Raw genomic sequence first — 19,813 nt, 5'->3', positions numbered from 1 at the left:
TAAGTCAATAAGTCTTAAGGGAAAAATCCATACTCAAAAAGGCACATTTATCCTGTGTGTATTTAGCAGTCAAAGGGGTGAAACTAATCTGTGCTGTGAAAATTCAAGATAGCGATTATCTTTTCAAGGAGACTCAAGGGCATCTCCCAGGGCTAGAACGTTTCTTAGAACGTAAACAGGAATGTCTGATTTCTCGATCTGGGTGGCAAGCCACAGAGTTGTTTTTTTCCAGATGCTCTAATCACTTTGCCCAGTGCGAGTTACACCTCAATACAAATAGAGACACATAACTATGTCAGTATAACACGCACATTGCTTGGAAATACAACTCACACAGCACTAGACGGTACGTACTTTTCAGAGAAATCAAGCAGCAGTGAAATCCGGGACAGATGTAGCAGCACCCCTAGAGGAGGTGTTTTGGAAGGGGTCCACCCCCTCCCATGAAGGCTCCGAGTGACAAACTGTTACAGGACAGGGAGAGGGGCACCCCTGAACCCCCAAACCTGCCTGCTCCAAATCGGTTCTGCCATCCGCCGCACCAAGACAAAACACGTAAGGCTTTAATGAAAAGGACCTTTAGGACAGTGAGTATACGACACAGAAGACCAAGAATATAATGGCTATATCAAACACCTGAAGTGGCCCGTCCCCTCGTGGACCAAAGTCCACCCAGAAGGGAGTGGCCCAGAGCAAGGCCTGAAAGCAGCTTCTGGCGGGGACCCATGGAAAAGGGTCAGACGTGGCCAGATGGTCGGAGAGGAGAAGAGCAACATCAAAATCAATATAAACACGGGCACGGTCCCCTCCCCACGGGTCTCTCACCCACATCTGCCTCAGCCAGTCCAGGCCCAGGACACAAGCCCAGTGTCTCCATCACATGCTCCCTGCTCCCTGTGGCTTCCTCAGGTCTCCTTCTGGCTCTCCATGCTGCTTCCTTCTTTTTCCTCTTTTTCTCTGCTCAGCTCCACCCTCCTCCTGGGTGGGGCAGGGAACCTGGAACTTCCCCCTTTCCTAGGGACCACCCTGCTACAAAACAGCACAGACTAGAAAATCCTGATGAGTTCAGACCTCAGGCCTTTCCAGGGCTCTTGCAGATGCTGCCAGATGCTTCCTAGGGCACCCGGATGGAGCCAGAAAAGAGCGTGGGTCTCCGTGTGGCCGTGCAGCCTGGAGAAGGCCTGCCGTGCCGGGGGAAACTTGCAAAAGATGTCTCTGTCCCAGGCCCCACAAGAGCGGGCCCACACCTGAAGCCCAGAAGGAAAAGAGAAATGGACGGGATGGGGGTGGCCTGGGGGACTGAGGCTGTCAGTCAAGAGCTCCGATAGAGCCCCCTCTTGCCAAGGGGGGGGCTCGGGGGAAGGGTGCAGGCACCATGCAGAGGACACGAGAGAGAGACAGAGCTGCCTTCACCCTGCAGGGGAGGCAAGCAGGCATTCCCCAGGCAGGCCAGGGGGCTTTCTCCTGGAAACCAAAGGACCAGACCGAAAGCTGCTGGCTCCCCCCACCTCTCATTTCGGGGCGAGGGCGGGAGCCCTGGAAGTCCCTGATCCTCAGCCTCTGTGCCCGTAGCGAGGCCCCAGCCCGAGCCCAGACGGGAGGTGCGCAGGATCTCGACGTACTGAGCAGCCGAAGTCGACGACGTGTGCCCCAAAGGGGGCCCTCTTGAGGACCCCAGGACAGGGTATGTCTGCGGTCACGCAAAGGCAAATACTTCTCAGCGATCACTCAGAACCCCGCACAGACCCCAGCATTTAAGTAAAGACACGTGGGTCATTCGCAAGCGGCGGAGGGGATGGCGCCTAGCTGCACTCGCCCTTGCAGGCCGGAGCGGACAGCAGGAATGTCAGGAAGTCATAAATAAGGGAGTGGGAGCCTCGCACCCAGCCGCAGCTTCTCCACAAAGCAGCAAGAAGGTGGGTCACCAGGTCAGGCACACAGACACCAAGCAGCCTCAGGGTGTCTGGACAGAGAAGCCTCCTCCCCGGCCGGCAGGCATGGTCTCTGCGCCCCGGAAGGCACCTGGGGCTAGCTGGTACCCTAAAAACAAGTCGTCACTACAGAAGGCTTCAGTGACAGAGAAGTATGGGGCTCCCATACTTCACTCATACTCCACCACCGCAAGACCAAGCGCCTGGGCCGCGTCCCCAGTTTCGGCCGTGATGGCCGTGGCCTTCCTAGAGAAGCCTCCAACGCAGCTTCAGCGCACAGGACAGTGCACTCGGCATAATTTGACCAAGTTCGCAATCTGTTTGCAGCAGGCCCTGGGCAGGGGTGAAGGCGCAGCACTGTGAGGCTCCCGGCAGCCACTGCGGTCTGAGTGCGATCCCAGGCCAGGGAGGGACCCCGAGGGCACGGCAGACCCCTCCCATCTCCCCTCAGCAGTGGGTCTCAGTAGGTCCGCCCGTTCTGCTCCCCGCTCTGTCTCTGGGGAACCCTGTCATGCCCCCCCACCTCTGGCCTGCACCCCCAGTCTTGTATGCATAAATAAATAAAGCTTTTTTTTTTTTTTTTTTAACAGTAGCAGCAGTAGCAAGTCTGAGCCTTGAGGTTCAAGTTTTGCCTGCGAGGCTGTACTAACAAGAACTCAGGGCAGGAAGGAGAGGCGTGTGGGCTGCAGCCTATAATATGTCTGTGCAAACACTTGCCCTGAGAACAGAGATATTCTTTTCACTTTGGCCATGCAGTGCGGCAAGTGGGCTTAGGAACGGGCCTCCCTGGTGCTGCAAGCGGCTAAGCCTCAGTACTAAGCGCTCCCTGGCCACGGGTGACCCCCCGGGTGTGGCAGACCTCTCCTGCCTGTCCACCACTCCCCGCAGCAGTGGCTTGCAGTCCATCTGCCCGTTCTGCTCCCCACTCTGCCTCTGGAGAATCTTTTCATCCCCTGCACGTCTGGCCTGTACCCCAGTTCTTATGTGCACAAACAATCTTAAAAAAGAAAGAAAGAAAGAAAGAAACAGGGCGCTGAGTAAAAGACGTGCCAGGTCTGGAGATCCGGGGCTCTCTCGTCAAATGCACACTGCAATTGCAATTCCTGAAACGCTGCCGGCGGCCTCCAGCCTGGTGACGCTACGTGACGCGGTGGGAAGCAGGTCTCGTCGGGACTGCGAAAGCCCAGGGTAGGGCCAGTTTAGCGGCCGCGGCACCCGAGGTGAGCAGCTGGATGCGGAGGGACACAGCCCCTCTCCCTGATGCAGGAGTCTCCTCCCTGGGGCCCGCGCGGGGCAAGCCTCACCCCGGCTCTCCTTGCAACACCCGGCCACTCAGGGACACCTGGCAGCACCGACCTCAGCCCGTGGCGTCATCTGAGTGACAGCTGGGACACAGAGGAGACCCGCTGTCACCCCCATGGGTGCAAAACTGTAGACACAGCGGCCCAGCGAGGCCGCCGGCAGCTGGGTGCTGGGCGGGTGGGAGTGACCTGACAAGGAAGAGGTGGGAGGACCCGCGTGGGGCCCTGGCCCCGGGGCCCCTCATTGTGGCCACGGTTTCGGGGGGCATCAAGCCCTCCCGGCGGCACGCCTCAGGCCCCGCCTTTGAGGTTCCTCTCTGAGAGCCAGGTGGAGGCCTGGGCGGGGTCTCGGCACTGCTGTGGGGGGCTGGGAGCTTCCAGAAGCAGGCTGCAAACACACGCTGCCCTGAGCGCTTCCTGGAGGCCCGGGAGCGGCCGCGGCACCTCAGGACAAGCCAGATTAGCGAGCAGGGCGGGCTTCTGGCTGGATTCCAGACCAGGTAGGGAAGTGCAGTGAGAGAGAAGGTCTCGGCACTGGCTGGCGCTCAGTGCGCTCAAGGTGGCTGTCCCCATGCTAGGACCCACCGGGACTTTTATTTCAGTCTGGACGAGGATCAACCGCCCACGGCTGTTTGCCTGCATCCTCGGCGGAGAGGGCAGCGGCGGCCGGGCCGGGCCAGGGCAGGCGGGCCAGGGCAGAGGCCGGCTCTGGAGGACCAGCTCGCCACCCACGCGTCCCCACACCGGCAGGCCCAGCGGCTGCCTTGTCCTCCCCAAGGCTTCCCCAGGCCTTCTCCGGGCTCCTTGCTTACCGCGCTCGCTGCAGGGCTGTTTATGCTGGGACTTGCTGTCAACTTTCAGGAAACAGACCTCCTGGGAGAGGCTGCTCCTCGCCCTAGATGACTCATTCCTCTCTCAGCGGTCAAGCCTCACCTGTGGCGGCCGTCAGGCTACAGGGCAGCAGCGGGCCTAACCAGCCTCACCGCCGCCGGGGATGAGAAGCCAGTTCTGGCCAGCTCACTCCCACCTTCCTCAGTGTCCTTCCTCCCCAAGGCGTGCCCGGCCTCCCCAGTTCTGGCTCTCCGACAAACTGGGACACACCCCTCCCCCACCCCACCCCCGCCGGGCGCAGAAGCCCGGGGGCATGGCGGGACAAGGACAGGCATCACCCACTCTTCGAGGGATGGGAAAGCCCCCCAGAAGGCACCCCACTGCGTTGGGGTCCGGTCCGGGGAAGACTGGCAGGCGGGCCTCTTGAGGGCACACAGGGCATAAGGGCCCACGGTGGCACGGGTCGGGCCCCCTGGGCCGTCCCGGGGCCTACCCACTCCGGGCATCCTGGAAGTCGCCGCACCCAGCGGCGCTTTTTTCGAAGCTGGCTGCACATTCCACACCCCCAGGAGGGCAAGACAGGGCATGTGCTCATTTGATCGTAAAGAAAACGACGTGGAGAATTGCATGCCTCCCGAAGCCTCTCACTCAGTTGTCAGCTGGACGGAGCTGGGGGTTTTTCCCCACGTTACAAGAATTTAGAGTTGCTTCCTGAGGTCAGAGAGAGAAGACATGAAACACATTTTTCAAATAGTTGCTTTATTAGATTTCCCCAACAACCCTATGACATATATATATGTTTATATAATTTTTAAAATCCTGCTTACAGGGACAGAACTGCTCTTTCAAGGCCTTCACTGACATGCCTGTCACCCCCCACCCCAGCCACAGAGCCTGGTCGTCTCCCCAGGGACCCTGCTGCCAGGGCCGTCTGGTCACACCTCGGAACAGCATTGCAGGACCAGGGCTGGGGTGCAGACGGGGCCTGAGTGGGGACAAAGGGCCTGAGTGGGGACAAAGGGCCTTTTTCGGGGTGACAGAATGTTCTAGAACTGCCTGGTGGCGATGGAGTCACAACCCTGGCTGGAAACTCACTGACCTGACACTGGAGATGGGAGAATTTTCTAATATGGAAACTGTCCCTCTGCAGAGCACACGGGAAGATGGAAACTGTCCATCTCAGGGCACAGGGGAGGGCCGCTTCAGAAGCTCCAGCTCCACCCTGACGCGCCCCGTCTCCAAGTGGGGCCTACGGGCTCCAGAAACAAGGCAGCGAGCTATGGCGTCCCAGACCCGGTCGACAGATGACGTATTTAACCCGAGGTCACTGGTCTTGTGCCTTCTCCTGCACCCTGCCTGCCGGGGGCCCCCAGATCATGGCACAGGGCAGGGGACCAGCAGAAAGGCCTGGGTGAGCACAGGGGCCCCAACACACACACACTGGCAGGGCTGCCTCACTCGGCACCAAGGCTCAGGCACTCCGGCTCCTCCAGGAACCTGAACTCGTGTGTTTTCTCCCCAAACAGCGTTTCCCCGGGGCACGCGTGGACTCCACACCAACTCCGGCTTCTGTCTCACCTTGGCCCTGGCCGCCCAGCTAAGAGGGCAGGGTGTTAGGCGCATACACACAAGCCACCCCTGCTTGCTGGGGGCTGCCGGTCCCCAAGCACCCACAAAGCACAGTCGCTCTCCCTGCGGTCACCTGCCGTTAGAGAGGCATGGCTCGAGTCGTTTCCCGCCTTGCCGGGGTGGAAATGTTACAGGGCTCCGTATTTACAGCAAATATTGCTGCTTCTTTTTCCGCAATCAGGGAGCCTTTCCAGGTAGCACAACAAAACCTGCTTTCCGTAACGGTAAACAGTTCGCTGTACAGTCTGGGGGGTTGCGATCAACCAGGATGAAGAGGTGACCTTCACAGGCCCGGGGGACACACCGCAGTGTCTGCTAACGGAGCCAGCGCATGCCAGGTGCTGGGGAGGTTCTGGAACAATCCAGTGCCACGCTGAAGCGGTCGTCTAAGCTCAGTGCCAACTCTGCCCAGGGACGCCTCCCCCCATTCTCCTGGCCCTGCAGGCGGGTTAGCGCCCTTCAGGGGCTGGCTGGGACCCCTGCGGTGCCATGCACGGGTGGCAGTTCAGAGCTCAGCACCTGTACCTGTGCGCCCTCTTCTCCTGGGTGATGCTGGTTTTAACCCTCACAAAGAGGCAACAGGGCAGCTCTAAGCAAACCGTCCTCACTCCCAGGGAACGGCAGGGTAGTCAGTCCCAGAGAGGTTCTCTGGGGACGCTCGAGACCCCTGTTTCTAGTCTCTCTCTGCTCTCCTCCCCTCCCCGACGACCTGTCGCTTTCTTCCCACATCCCTCCTCCGGGAGTTTCAGATCCAGCACCTCCCGGCAGCAACTTCCCTAGCAAACTGGACCTCGGTTCTTGCCCCCCACCCCACCCCAATCTCCTGCATGTCTCCGATGGCAGAAGAGACAGATTTTAGAGGTGGCCCAGCCCACCGCACCATCAATCGGTGCAAAGTCTTTAACAGCAAATCTCCCCACCCAGAGGGACAGTGTGTGAGCAGAAAGTATGAGGACATAGCAAGGAGACAGAGCTGGGGGGGCCCTGCAGGTACCCCGAAACAAGAATGGCAATGCACAGAAAGGCGCCCCACGGGTCTGAATGTACAGCTAGGGGACCAGAGAGCGACTGGCGGGGGCTGGACGGTCATCCCGCTGAGGAGGCCGGGTGGTGGGGCCGAGAAGCGGAGGTACTTAGGGCCAAAGTGGAAGTGAGAACCAGCCACCCAGAAGATGGGAAGGATGGAAGTGGGCTTTGCAACCCAGACAGGGAAGTGCGAACAGAGGGTTGTAGCCAAATACCACATTCCTTCCCCAAGTGGCTTCTCGTCCATCGTCATGGCAACTGAGCAACGTGGTGGTCAAGAGGCCACCTGCCGCCCTGCCCATCCCCTGTACACCCTGCCCACCCCCTGTCCGTCACAAGCCGGGCTGTGCCATCACAGGCAGGCAGGTGGTGGGGCGGGGAGAAATGTGCCGTGCCCGGTACACCCTGAAAAGTCTGTCACGTCGGATTTCGACTGCCTGGGACCCTCTGGAAAAGACTGACCCCGAGGATCAATTCTGGGCTTCGGGGGCTCCCGGGCCCAGGCTAAGGTGCCTCGGAGCGCAGGTTGCCTCCGGTCGGCATGGAGACGGGCGCAGGCCGAGACGGAGCCCGACTCGCCGAAACGCCAGCTGCTTCATTCTCTCATCGCCAGTGAGCCTGTGGGAAGAGAGTCCCGGAAGATTCTCACCCTTCTGCGGGAACCCAAACCGCTTTCAGAGTGAAAACGACGACTGGACGCTGTCACGGCGTTACGGGTCGGACCACGTTGTCTGGAAAGCAGAGTGAGCTCACGCCAAGCGCGGCTTCTGGCGGGAGCAGAGCGGCGCGGGACAGCCAGGCCGTGGCGACGAGGCCGACCCTGCCCCGTACCCCTCCCCAATCCTGAGAATTTGAAGAGGTGGGGGTCACTGTGCGGCTCCCCGCGGGACACTGCTGGAATGTTTGGTTTGGAGCGTCTCTCCCTGCTCTCACCAGGCTTCTGAGCCCAGAGGAGCGCATGGGAGAGGAGGCGATCAGCCGCCCTCACCCGCCCAGCCCAACGGGTCAAAAGGGCAGAATTCCTAAAGGGGGGTGGGAGGGGCATGGGCCGGCTGGCTCACGGGCACCCCGATACCCAAAGTGTTTTCCTGCCTGGCCGGCATTGTTCCGGGCCTGGGCTCGGTCTCTGGACAGGTCCACCGCGACCCCTTTCGGCAAATGCATCACTCCCGGCGGCGGGGAGAGCCAGAGAAGGGCTCGAGGCTGACGGCTCCGGCCCGTCTTACTCCCAGTCAGATTCCCTTACAATCATGATGATAAAGAAGAGCCGGAAACACACAAACACACAACGCTAAGATGACGCATCGCGTCACACGGCAGGTTTTCACGCCGGAGTGCAATAAATGTAGTTACACACCCAAAACGTGTCTTCGTCTGCGCGGAATCAGCCAATTCCTCGGGTGTGCTGCGGCTGCGAGCTGATGGCTTTTTGTGCTGGGCTACAGCTGGGGATGGCAGCACCGGACGACCTGAACGCTGCTCCCCGGCCGGGGCTCCCCAGCTGCAGGCCGCTCAGCCCAGGGCTGCTGAATATCCACTCTCTCTCCCCACAGACCGAGTTTTTATCTATTTTCTAAAAGAAGATTTATTGATTCATGCATACAAGAACTGGGGCGCAGGCCCGAGGTGCAGGGGTGAGAAGACTCACCCTACACAGAATGGGGAAGGCTCTTCCCAAGCAACCGCCACCTCCCCCTAACAGTTAGGGCAGAGTGGACGCAGTCTGAGGGACGAAGCCAGCCAAGTGTCAGCCGGGCACCCCGGGGGACGGCAGGGGCCCACGGGGTGCTGCCCTGGCACAGCTGTGCCATCCACGGGGCCCAGGAGCGCACGGAGATGGCACCGGCCCGTCGCCCACACACCTGGGCAGCGGAAGGGCTGGGTCAGCCCTGGGTACGGCGCCCTCCTGGAGGCACCGTGGGCACTGCACGGCCCGAGCAGGCCGGACTGTGCCCTTGAATTCCCCCCACCTGGCGGGTGGTAAGGTGAGCGGCACCTGCCTGGGCGTCCGCAGCATCCTCGGCCAAGTGCCCAGACCAGCTGCTTCCCTCTCCCGCAGGCGGGCACTCGGGCTTCCTGTTCCTCCACACCCCTGCACCCATCTGCCCGGGTGTGGGCAGAGTGACCCCTGCTGCCCCTCCGTCTCCTGCTCCCCACCCCCACCCGTCTTTGCTGCGCACCTTGGCCCACTTCCCCTTTATTTACAATCACACTTTTATAGACCTTAACTCACAAGGTGTAAAATTCTCCCTTTTAAAATAGACAACCCAGTGGTTGTGAGTTTCCTCGAGGTGCAGCCAACACCACTATGCGGCCTCCCCAGTCCAGATGCCCTGGAGGCTGCTCTCCCTCCGCAGGGGTCATATGCACCCCCCCCCCAGCTCCGCCGGTTCATGTCAAAACTAACCCAGTATTCTTAGCAAATGCGGTGTGCAGGAGCGGAGCCATTCCCATAAGGGCTTGATTTAAATTCCAGACACATCTGGCTTCGGGTTACACGGGAGGTGACCGGGAAGCAAATCTACCCTCTGCGGAGACCTCGCTGTGAGCCAGAACCACAAGGTGCTATGACGGAGGTTTCCCTTGTCATTGCAGGTTGTGCCTCTGGGAAGAAGCAGAGCGGGCGGGCGTGAGGAGAGAGCAGTGGCCCCAGGCTCGGCCGTGGAGGCGGGGGTGCTGACCCCCACTTTGAGCCAAGCTCTACTCTCATCTGCAAAGCGGGAGAAATCCCCGAGTCCACCTGGGGAGAGGAAGCCGGGCACCAAGCACGTCAGACCAGGGTTGGCCGAGCGCTGAGGGGTCACACCCACCCACGTCCAAATGTGCTGGTGTGTGAGTTTTACTTCAATTGACAGGTTTTTTTTTTAATCAATCAAAGGGAAAAAAGAGGTCACAGCACCCCGCAACCCAGCCCCAAGTGCTCTAAGCCACGGGCAGGAATTTCCCCAAACCCCAAAGTGAACACATGGCTCTCAGGGCCACGGGACAGGAGGGAGTCAGTCCCGGGCCGGGGCACCATGTGAGTCCAGGGAGCCCCCGCCCCATGCCAGGGAGGCTGCTGCTGAGCTCTCCCTGTCTGTCGCCTGCTGGGCCGCCCCCTCCGCTGTCCCCCAGAGGGACTGCGGAAGCAGTTAAGATGAAGAAGGAAAGTGGGGACTCGGTCTTCCTTCCAAAGAGGTTGTCTTGTGGGACAAAGCAGCACCCTGTTACTAACACGCTGGAAAGGCGAGGGAAGAGCAAGGAGGCACGGTAATCTGCCCCATGGCCACTCTGGTTTTTCCCCCCCACCCCCAAGCAGCACCACCCCCACCACCCCCAGGGCCTGGTTCACAGGGAACAGTGCCGATGTGGTAGGCTTGGTCCTGGGAGGCTCGTGGCCCTTCAAACCGCCACACCCGAAGCAAAGCAGCAACGTGACCCAGGCCCTGCCGCGGCGGGTGGGACCAGGCAGTCCCGGACGCCCGTCACTTCGACTCAAGGTTCAGTCACTGCAAAGTTGCAGGCCCGACAGCCCACCCAGGGCAGCCTGGCACTGCTGGGCCCGCACGCCGCTGCCTGGAGGGGCCCTGGGAGGAGCTGTCACCTGGGAGGGGCCTCTCCGAGGGGGCAGAGAAGCGTCGCTGGGCCTCGAGCGACACACGGCGGCGCAGCCAGCAAGGGGCAGACCTGCCCGAGCGCTGGACCCCGCTGCGGATCCCACCCAGTGCTGGGGAGTGTGGGGAGGTCATTTCACGAGCACACTGGGCGTCCACGCAGGCGTCATCTCCTGCAGCACACTCCCGGCTGTTGATGGGGCGGGCCTGGCTGCTTTCATTAGCCCTTTGTGAAAAAGATTTATTTACTTATGCACACAAGAGCCGGAGTGCAGCCAGAGGGGGGGGGCAGAGGCTTCCCCAGAGGCAGAGTGGCAGCAGAGCAGGCAGAATGACGGAAGCCCACTGCTGAGGGGGGCGGCAGGGAGACAGGAGGGGTCCGCTGCGCCCTAGGGGTCCCTCCGTGGCTGGGGATGGACTCGTGCTGCGGGGCTGGGCGCAGCTTCTTCATAGTGCTGAGACTCACCCTGAGTGGCAATTGCCACTTGACCTCGAACATTAAGGGGGGTCTTACTGCATTCATTGGATGGACCCCAAAGGAGCCAAACTATTCTCATTTCAACATGTAATAACAAAAAGAAACGATTCTTTATTAATTCCTGATAACTTGCACCCTTTACATTCAGACCAAGCCCAAAACCCAGTAACTGTTTTCACTCCCCGTACCCCTCGGTCGGGGCTCACCGAACTTCGGGGGCTCAGTGGTCACACGTGACAAGTGCCCACTTAAGGAGGTGGGAGGGCTGAGGAGTGACAGGTGGGCAGCAGGTAAGGGTAGCTCTCCCCTGCCCCCACGCCCTGCAGCAGGAGGGACCCAGGCCTTTTCCAGCGGGAGCAGGAGAAAGGAAATTGGGAACTGGGTGGGGGCCCACGTGGCAAGGAAGGGCGAGGGGGGTGGGGGGCAGAAAATAGGGGATCCAGGTGGCGACGTGGCCAGCGCCGGATCCAGAGGATGCTGCAGAGACTAAGTCATCTCCACCCACCTCATTTCGACGGAGGGCGGGGAAGGCGTGTGCCCTGGGTGCCAGGCCCAGGGGGTGGGGAAGGCGACCGTCCTGGGTGCCAGGCTTGGGCAGGGTGGGGCAGTGCTGAGACACTCAGGCTTCTGCCTGGGGTCCAGACCCGGGCATCCTCGTACACAGCAGAGAAGGGAAAGTTAACTTTGTGGTTTAAGGTTGACAGCCGCAGGACGGCTTTTCTTCGAAACACTGGCCGCTGATCTCGGACAGAAGGCGGACGGACCCGCAGCCCAGCTTGGACAGAAGGCGGATGGACCCGCAGCCCAGCTGGCAGACCCAGTGCGGGTCCTGTGTGATCCCAGGTGAAATCGATACAGAATAACAGGACTCCAGCGGTGCTCTATCTTGTCCCGCCCAGAGCTTTCCTTTCCAGACTCTCATTCGTGATTCAGGGCATCTGAACATTAAGTGGAATTTAAAAAGCTGCACAAGCCCAAAAACCCCAGATTGTTTCTTTTTTGTTAAGGTGAACAAATTCGGCCGATATAACAAGTGTGCGCTTACTCAGACTGGGCGTTTTTCTTCTAAGCTTGCGCAGAAAAAGCTGAATTACAAACTCAACGTAACTCCACTGTAACACAGGGTGTCATTCTCAAATTCCAGTTGCATGCACACACACACACACACAGCTTAATTTGAGTTATCATGTGAAGCCGAACACTGCCAACGTGTAATTCTGAAGGACCGCCTTCAGGTAACGAGCTCTGGGCGCATCGTGACCCGCGAGGACACCCCGAAGGGGCGGTCCTCCCAGAGACCTGTTTGGCACTTGCGATCCATTTCCTCATTTATTTTCAATTTTACAAAGTGGTTTGAATGTTTGTGCACTAAGAAAAACTTCTGATGCTTGCAAATGTACAAGCATATCGACCACTAGTACAGATAAATGTCACAGGTTCACACATTCACTTTTGTCCGCCTCAGCGCTGCAAACCATGGGCAGCTCAGAGCCGGGAGGCCGCCAGGCCCCGGCCCAGCCAGACTCTGGCCGCTGGCACTGCTCCTGCAACCCAAGAAGCCCTGCTCCTCCCAGCCCCCCCACCCCCGCAAGCCCCACCCTCAGGCCCGCCCCTCCCACCTCCCTTCTGGACCTCCCCCCACTGCACTGGTCTTTCTCTCCGCTCTGCTGGCCCAACTCAGGTGTCTGACTCCACTCCCCAGGGAAACGTCTGCCCTGCAAGATGATAATTAATCTGATAAGGGCGCCCTGGAATGAGGATTTAATATGCAGCGGTGCCAGGCGACAGCTTGGCTAGCAAGCCCGTTAAGGAACAGGAGAAAGGGCCAGTCCCTGGCCTCAGGGCAGCAGATGCTCGGCGGCCCACCTGCCTGTGCTCAGGCCAGTCCCAGCTGAGGGCTGATTACCTGGCAGGGGGTTCTCCAGCCGGCACCCCACCGCTGCAGAGCAGGCGTCCATTCTGGGAGTGAAGTGCAGGACAGCCACGCGCAGTGCGAAGCGAATAACCACGCCCTCCCGCGCCTGGGCAGGTAAAGCACCTGGCGCCCTGGAAAGCCTTGGATTTCGCTCCGCTGCACTGCTGGCAGTCTGAGCCGCTGCAAGTCATTCAAGACCTGAGCGATGGCCCAGACACGACAGGCGGGCTTCTTTCTTGCCTCTGTGGTGGGCAGCTAACTGGTCCCCAAGCTGAGGAGGCTTCCTCACTGCAGACAGTCAGTAACGTTCACCTTTTCTGTTTCTTTCTCTTCTCAGAGCACTTCCATAGAGCCCTGGTCTCTGGACTGTCCCTCTGAACGGAGGGACCCAGGCTTCACTACTGTTACGTAAAGAGGAAACGGTCTCACTCAAAATATTTTTGGTGCAAAGAAACATTCACGTCCAGTGAGCAGTTCCCAGCACAACCAGCGTGTCGGGACTGGACACAGGGGTGTTTTTACACACGCCGCCCTTCCAATTCCCACCCGACGGCAAAAGGGGGTCCCTCTGTCCCTCAAAAGACAGTGGGCTATGACTGGAGACATCTGCCTGTCAACACCAGGGAAGAGGGCGCCGCTGGCACCAGCGGGCAGCCGACAGGGAAGCCGCCATCATCCACAGGCCCCGGGCAACAGCATCCAGGGTGATTTTGAGACCCAGATGCAACAGCGTTGAGGCCGAAAACCCCTCTTGCGACCCAAACTACGAGGTGGTGACCTCGGGCGTGCGGGGCTCACAGTGCACGGGAAGGCGGGGTGTGGGAAAAAGGCTGCCCCAGTGTTCCGGGGAGGCGACAGCTCCCTTGCAGGCCAAGTGGCAGTGATACATAGTATCAGCAAGCCCAAATAAGTGGGCTATAATGTGTCCCTAGGGAAGGAGGCAGGCAGGGTGGTGCTGCTGTGATAACAGGCCCCCAGGCACTCTCTGATTATGTCAATGGCCTGAGAACCACTGATAAAAAGGAAAACAAACCTCAAAAAGATACACAACCTTGTGTCCCTTTCCTCCCCAGGAAAGTGACCCACTCCCTCCCAAGGACTCAGGGTTCTGTTGGCTTCCACCATTTGCCTTTGATCTGAGACGTCCCTTCTGGGTTCCGCCAGAAGACGACCCCAACCTGGCCGGCCACGGAGCACCGCCCTGCCCCTGCCCCCTCAGAGAGGGCAGAGAGCTGGCACTGTCAGGCCCCCAGGGCTCAGGAACAGCCCAGGCTTCGTGCAGTCCCCCTGGATTCTGCAGCATCCCCTGCCTGCAGGTGCGACCCAATAAGTCTAATCTGATTGTGGCTCCCTAGCGGCCCCCTGCAGCCGTCCACTAGGACAGGTGCGCCAAGCCCTCACCACCCACCCCCGGCGGCGAAGGACACAGGCCCGCCTCGAGAGGCCCGAGCAAGGCTTCACCCAGCAAGGTAACGGGGAGTCTCCTCCCGCCGTGTTCCCTCCCTGTATCAGGCACCAGCGATATATTTTCTTAAAGATTTACTTATTGATGCATACAAGAACTGAGGTGCAGTCCAGAAGTGGGGGCGGTGAGAGGATTCCCCAGAGAGAGAGAGTGGGGAGCGGAACAGGCGGATCGACTGAAACACACTGCTGCGGGGAGAATCAGGAGAGGCAGGAACGCCCGGGCTGGGGAATGGAACTTGCGCTGCAGCGACTGCGGACAGCTTCCTGGTGCTGCGCTTTAACCCCGCCAGGGAGGCCCACTAGCAATATATTTTTTTAAAGGTTTATTTATTTGCACATACAGAACTGGGGTACAGGCCAGAGGGTCAGGGGCGGCAAGAGGCTTCACCAGAGACAGATCGACGAAGTACACTGCGGAGGGGAGCAGCGGGCAGGTCAAGAGAGGTCTGCCGCGCCATGTGGTCAGGGGGGAATCGAACTCTTGCGGCAGTGGCTTTTGCTTCTTAGTGCTGTGCTTTAACCCCTGCGCCACCCGGGAGGGCCCAATAGCAATGTTTTTAAGAGGCTAAAGAGCCCCCAAGCTTTGCTAGCTCCTCGTGTGGGTGGTGTGTCAGCTGGCATGGCCAGGAGAGCCGGGCGGGCCAGGAGCTGCGGCATGTCGCCTCACAGAATGTCCTGACCACAGTGCCTGGAGTCCAGAAGTGAAGCCTGAAGAAAAGGTGCTCTCAGGCTGCAGGCCCTGCCGAGGTCTGGGCCCCGTGTGCACCTACCCGGGCCCAGGCTCTAGTCTGCCACCCGACACGTCGGCAGGAAGACAGCTTTAGAATGCTTTCGGAGGGGAAAACCAGTCCTTCGAAGCCTGGAGCCCAGATTCTTGGGCCATGAAATAGAAAGCTGAGTTATGAAATGCCAGCTCATTCTGACAAGGTGAAAACGACTGCTTTTATGAGCCTTTCATTATCATCCTCGGCTATAGTTACCTCTCGGGCAAACTAGTTTTCCTTTTTTTTTTCCCTAAAAGACAAATGTCAGGACATGTCAAGAAATACTTACAACCGAAGCAGGAAGACCAGGCCCCTGGTGTTCCATACGAGAAGGATGTGCACGTTCAGTTTACAGGCTTTTACGCCACAGAAGCCTCTGGATTTATAGAGGTGAGTCAAGCCAAATTAATGTCGAAAAGAGAAAGAATCCCCCACCGGTTGAAGCTCAGAGCCCCAGCGACCCGACCGGAGGCAGAACTCTAGGCTCCTGGCCTGCTTTCCACCCCCACACCCCAAACACCTCCGGAGGAGGGGAGGGGCCGCAGGGCAGGGGAGCTGGGCAGGGCCCGGGAGGCGCAGGCTGGGTCAGGGCCACGGAGCCACACTTGAGTGCCAGTTGGCAAGGCGGGCCTACCGACTGAAAGGGGCTTTCAGCACAGGAAGAAAACTCACCACCCCCTGTCCTTTTAAGCATGCTGTCAATGCTGAAACACAAGTGAGTCTTTAGAATCGCCCTGGTCGGGAACTGCCACTGACCTCAGACAGAGGCCGGGCGCCGCGCTGCCAGGGAGCGGTGGTCACAGCAGCAGGGCCCGGTCCTGCCCCACGCCACCCTAGGTACTTCTACCAGCACCCCCCCGGGCAGCTCCTGGGAGCCAGAGGGGTGGACGTGGCATTAGGTGACCCACGGCGGTGGGCAAGGTGTGAGCTTCTGGACCCGCCTTCTCCACCACGCTGCAGCCAGAGCTTCCAAACCTCAGCCACGAACTCACAGAGAGCCGCTCCTGGAGCCAAGCAGGACACCGACGTGCGCTGGCCCTGGCCAGCCGTGCCTGTGACCAGCATGAAGTGGAGCCCCTCAGGCGCGGGCTCCACCCATCAGCCTTCAAACTAGGAAGGACAGATGAGAGCAGTGCCATGTCAAAGCCCCAAGAGGGTGAGTCAGTCCGGGGCCACCCCAAGCCCCGGCTCTCTGCCCCTCCCCAGTGGGCTCAGCTCCCCAAAAGCAAGCTGGACTAGACCACATCATCTCTGGGGTTTCTGGCAGAGGTTGTCGCGGTCCTTGGGGGGCTGACAGCAGTGCTGACAAGCAGGGGCCTTCATTCCTTCCCCCCTGCCCCAGCATTCCTGAGGCCGCAGGGCCCCCCCCACCCCCAGCTGGTGGCCGGAGCCCCAAGGGCCTTTCTGGAATTCTAGCCCTTGGGGCGGCAGTTGGAAACCAGGTCCTTCTTGGACCCCCACAAGGTTGTACATTTGCGGAATCCACCAGGGAAGGACGGTGCAAAGATCCAGGCTCACTGCGACACACCTTTGTCACGGCCCCGGGAGGCCCACGGCCGCGGCTCAAAGGCGCCGTGGTTTCCTCGGGCAGGGACCGACACTTCTGTCCCCTCTCCGCCAGCAGACGATTCCCGGTCCGGCCACAGGTCGGCGGGAGCTTAGACGCTGGGAGTCTGGCACAACCTTACAGCCACCTTAGAGCGGAGGTCACCTACGGCACACGTGCACTTCCAGTTCCGAGAGGCCAGGCCTGCAAGTGGACATCCCTCTCGCTGCAAACCACAGGCAGCAGGCAAGACCTGGCCTGCCCCTGGGCTGGCTGCACACCCAGCACGCACCACTCAGGAGTTGGGCTGCCATTTCCTTTTTCCAGCTCCCGAAATGCAGATGAAGTGAGTATTTGTTTGCATTTTGCTATGTAAATACAGCCTATGATTGGGGTCAGCTCTGGGGAAGAAAAGAGAGGGCCTGACAAATACTGGTGGGGGCGGGGAGGACAGGCACACCCCTTCACTCTTCAAAAAGAACTTTCAAAGCTAATTTGCGAACCTTTCAAAGTAAAGGAGATCCTCGGCTAACTTTAAGATGACTCGCACCTGGTGATGGAGGACATTGACAGTCTGGCGACTATTTCTTTTTGTTGATGTCACACCAGGAGTAGGGGTACCAATGAGTGAGGCCGGGGTGCAGCTGAACGTCCCCTGGTACACAGGATAGCCCCCTCCATGAAGAATATTCCAGCTCAGAATATGTACAGAGCCCAGGTTGGCAAAACCCTCCCGTGCACCGGCCAAGTTGTTCAATGTAGCACTGTAGGGCCTTCCGGGACAGGGCAGTGGGCTCGGCTGGGGCAGAGGCGGGCACACATCTGGTCAGGCTCTCAGGACCTTCCTGGGGCTGCCAGGCTCTGGCCGCAGGGCGCAGCATTCAACCTCCCTGGCCTTGGCTTTGCATCTATAAAATGGGCCAATAAAACTTCTCGCCTGAAGAGAGGGAGAGAACTGGCCTTGCCCTGGGCATCCCTTCCCGCTCTAAGGTGGTGCCTTCGTTCTCAAGAGTGTGTCCTCTCTCCGAGCCAAGTCAGATTCTAGTAAACAGAAAACAAGTTGTAGAGGAGTATCCTGGGTGTGATATGTAAGGAGTTAATTACAAAAAAAAAAAAAGCAACCTGCTAGCACAGTCATTTAATGCGGCCTGCGGATTTTCCAGCAGCTATCTATCGAGAAAGGAAAATTCGAAGCTTGAATTAATCCAAACTCTGGTGGTGGAAGGAGCCCGAGGCCAGACTGGAGGCCCAGTTTTGACCCAACAGTTTCTCCCTACTCTTGCAGCACGGATTCCTGCACCTTGGTCTAGTAGGGGTTCACTACCAGCTGATGGCTGGCAGGCAAGCAAGCATCTCGGATGACTTAATTCACAGGAAAAGACAGGTAGGCGAGTCTGCCGAGCCAGGCAGCTCACCGCGTCCTTACAGAGCACCCGCGATGCGCACAGGCACACACACACACAGAGGCGTGCAGTTGCAGCACAAGTCCCGGGGGCCCCAGCCCTCCCGTCTCCCCCAAGGAAGGCACAAGTTCTGGTCACCCTGGAGCATCCATGCAAACTAGGCAGCAGCGGGCATGTTGGTCTGTGCCACAGAGAACACTGTCCTTCAGGGAGTGCGATCAATCTGGGGAGCTGCTTACGGTCGCTGGAGCACGCACACACGCGTGCACACACTCTGTGCCGGCCTGGCCGCGAAACTTCTCCAACACACCATCAGCAACTGCGGGGAGGCCGAAACGGCGAAATCGGGGGCCAAGTGCCCCACACGGACACCTCCAAGAGGCCCTGGTGGGGGGACAGGGGTGAACACGGGCCTGTGAACACAGGGGCTGTTTTAGAACTTAGGGTATCTGGAGGAAGGTGGTGGTGTTCTGGGGTTCCTTTCTACAGCTCCCGGTAAAATCACTGCATTTTGGCGTAGAAAGAGACTTCCAAATTCCTAACACTGGGTCAGGTCCACAAGCAAGATTTCACCTTAACGGATGCTTTACTTATTCCATCTGCTACAAAATAAGCCTGAAAGCTAGGTTGACAGTATATCTCTTTTCTTTTTTAAAGATTTATTTATGAATACGGAGCTGGGGTACAGGCCAGAGGTGCAGGGGCGGTGAGAGGACTCACCAGAGAAAGAGCGGGAAGGAGAACAGGCAGATTGTGAAGCACACTGCTGAGGGGCGCAGCGGGCGGGTCAGGAGAGGTCTGCCGCGCCCTGTGGGTCACCTCCGGCCCAGGGATCCAACTCGCATTGCGGCCAACCTGCAGTGCTGTGTCCTAATCCCTTGTTCCACCAGGGAGGGCCCACGCCCCTCTTCTTTTTAAAGAAACACATGAAATAGCCAGGGTCTGGGCAGTTACCTCATATCTCTTTAACTTTGACCATCAAAAATGCCCGGGAGACCTTGACTGAGCAGACGCAGACTAACGCACCTGAAGATGCATCCCCGCAGGCTGCTGCCCCACCTGGGCAAGGTGCGTGCCCTGGACCTCTGTGCTCTCCAACAGTCCAAGTGTGGGACACCTGTCACTGTGACAGCCTCTTTCCCCAGCTCCCCGTTACTCTAGGCCCAGGGACACAAACCTCCCTCTGGTTCTGCCAGTATCAAACTGCGAGGGAGGCGCAGAAGGATGGTGTCTCCTTGCTGCAGGAACAAGCCACCCACCTCTCCCAAGGCCCCCGCCAGCTGGGCAGGACACAAGTCACATTCTTTCTAACTGCTGCAGAGGAACAGGGAAGCAAAGAGAACCAGTACCTGGCTTCAAAGGCTTCCAGAGGCCGTGAATTATTCTATTTTAAAGGGAACTTTGTCCAGAACAGTGGCTCCTGCCCAGCCCTTCCCAGAGACTGACCAACAGATCCTTTTGACCAGAAGAAAACAGGACAATTGGCTCGTTGTTTATTTTTACGCGTTTAGACAGGCTCAGCTGGGGGACTTCAACATGGATTTCGTGCTTGGAGAGAAGAGGACTGCGAGCTGCTAAAGCAGCCCCCCCCCACACGGGCCAAACGCGCTCCTTAGGGGCGCTTTGGGCACCTAAGTCGCACTGTTATCAAGGCGCTGGAAAGTCTCTGCAGTTTTTGGTTTTGTGTTCCTACAGGTATCCAGAGAGCGGCGGATCTTGGGCTGCAAGCCGAAAGTCAGTAAATATTCATGGGCTGGCGGGGACCAGAAGCCGGGCTGGCGGCAGCTGCTGTCTGGCTCTCCTAGAGATAAGGGATGCAGAGCTCGGGACCCAGAGAGGCAAACGCGGGTGGGGTGGGGCTCGTGCACCCCCGGCCCGCGGGAAAGTTCGTCCGACCTCTGCGCCGCGCCGCAGGTGCGGGCCGCGGCC

General features: G+C 59.1%; 1 protein-coding gene across 1 annotated transcript in view; it reads left to right on the top strand.

Moving 5' to 3' along the window:
- Positions 1 to 19,813, top strand: part of GPR143 (G protein-coupled receptor 143) — a 43,140-nt gene that overhangs the window by 793 nt on the left and 22,534 nt on the right. The window lies entirely within an intron of this gene.

Source organism: Condylura cristata, unplaced genomic scaffold (genome assembly GCF_000260355.1).
Source record: "Condylura cristata isolate star-nosed mole 26May11 unplaced genomic scaffold, ConCri1.0 scaffold00027, whole genome shotgun sequence".
In the NCBI taxonomy this organism is placed as follows: domain Eukaryota; kingdom Metazoa; phylum Chordata; class Mammalia; order Eulipotyphla; family Talpidae; genus Condylura; species Condylura cristata.
Note: the sequence above shows the minus strand (reverse complement) of the source record. Positions and strands in the feature narration are given on the sequence as shown.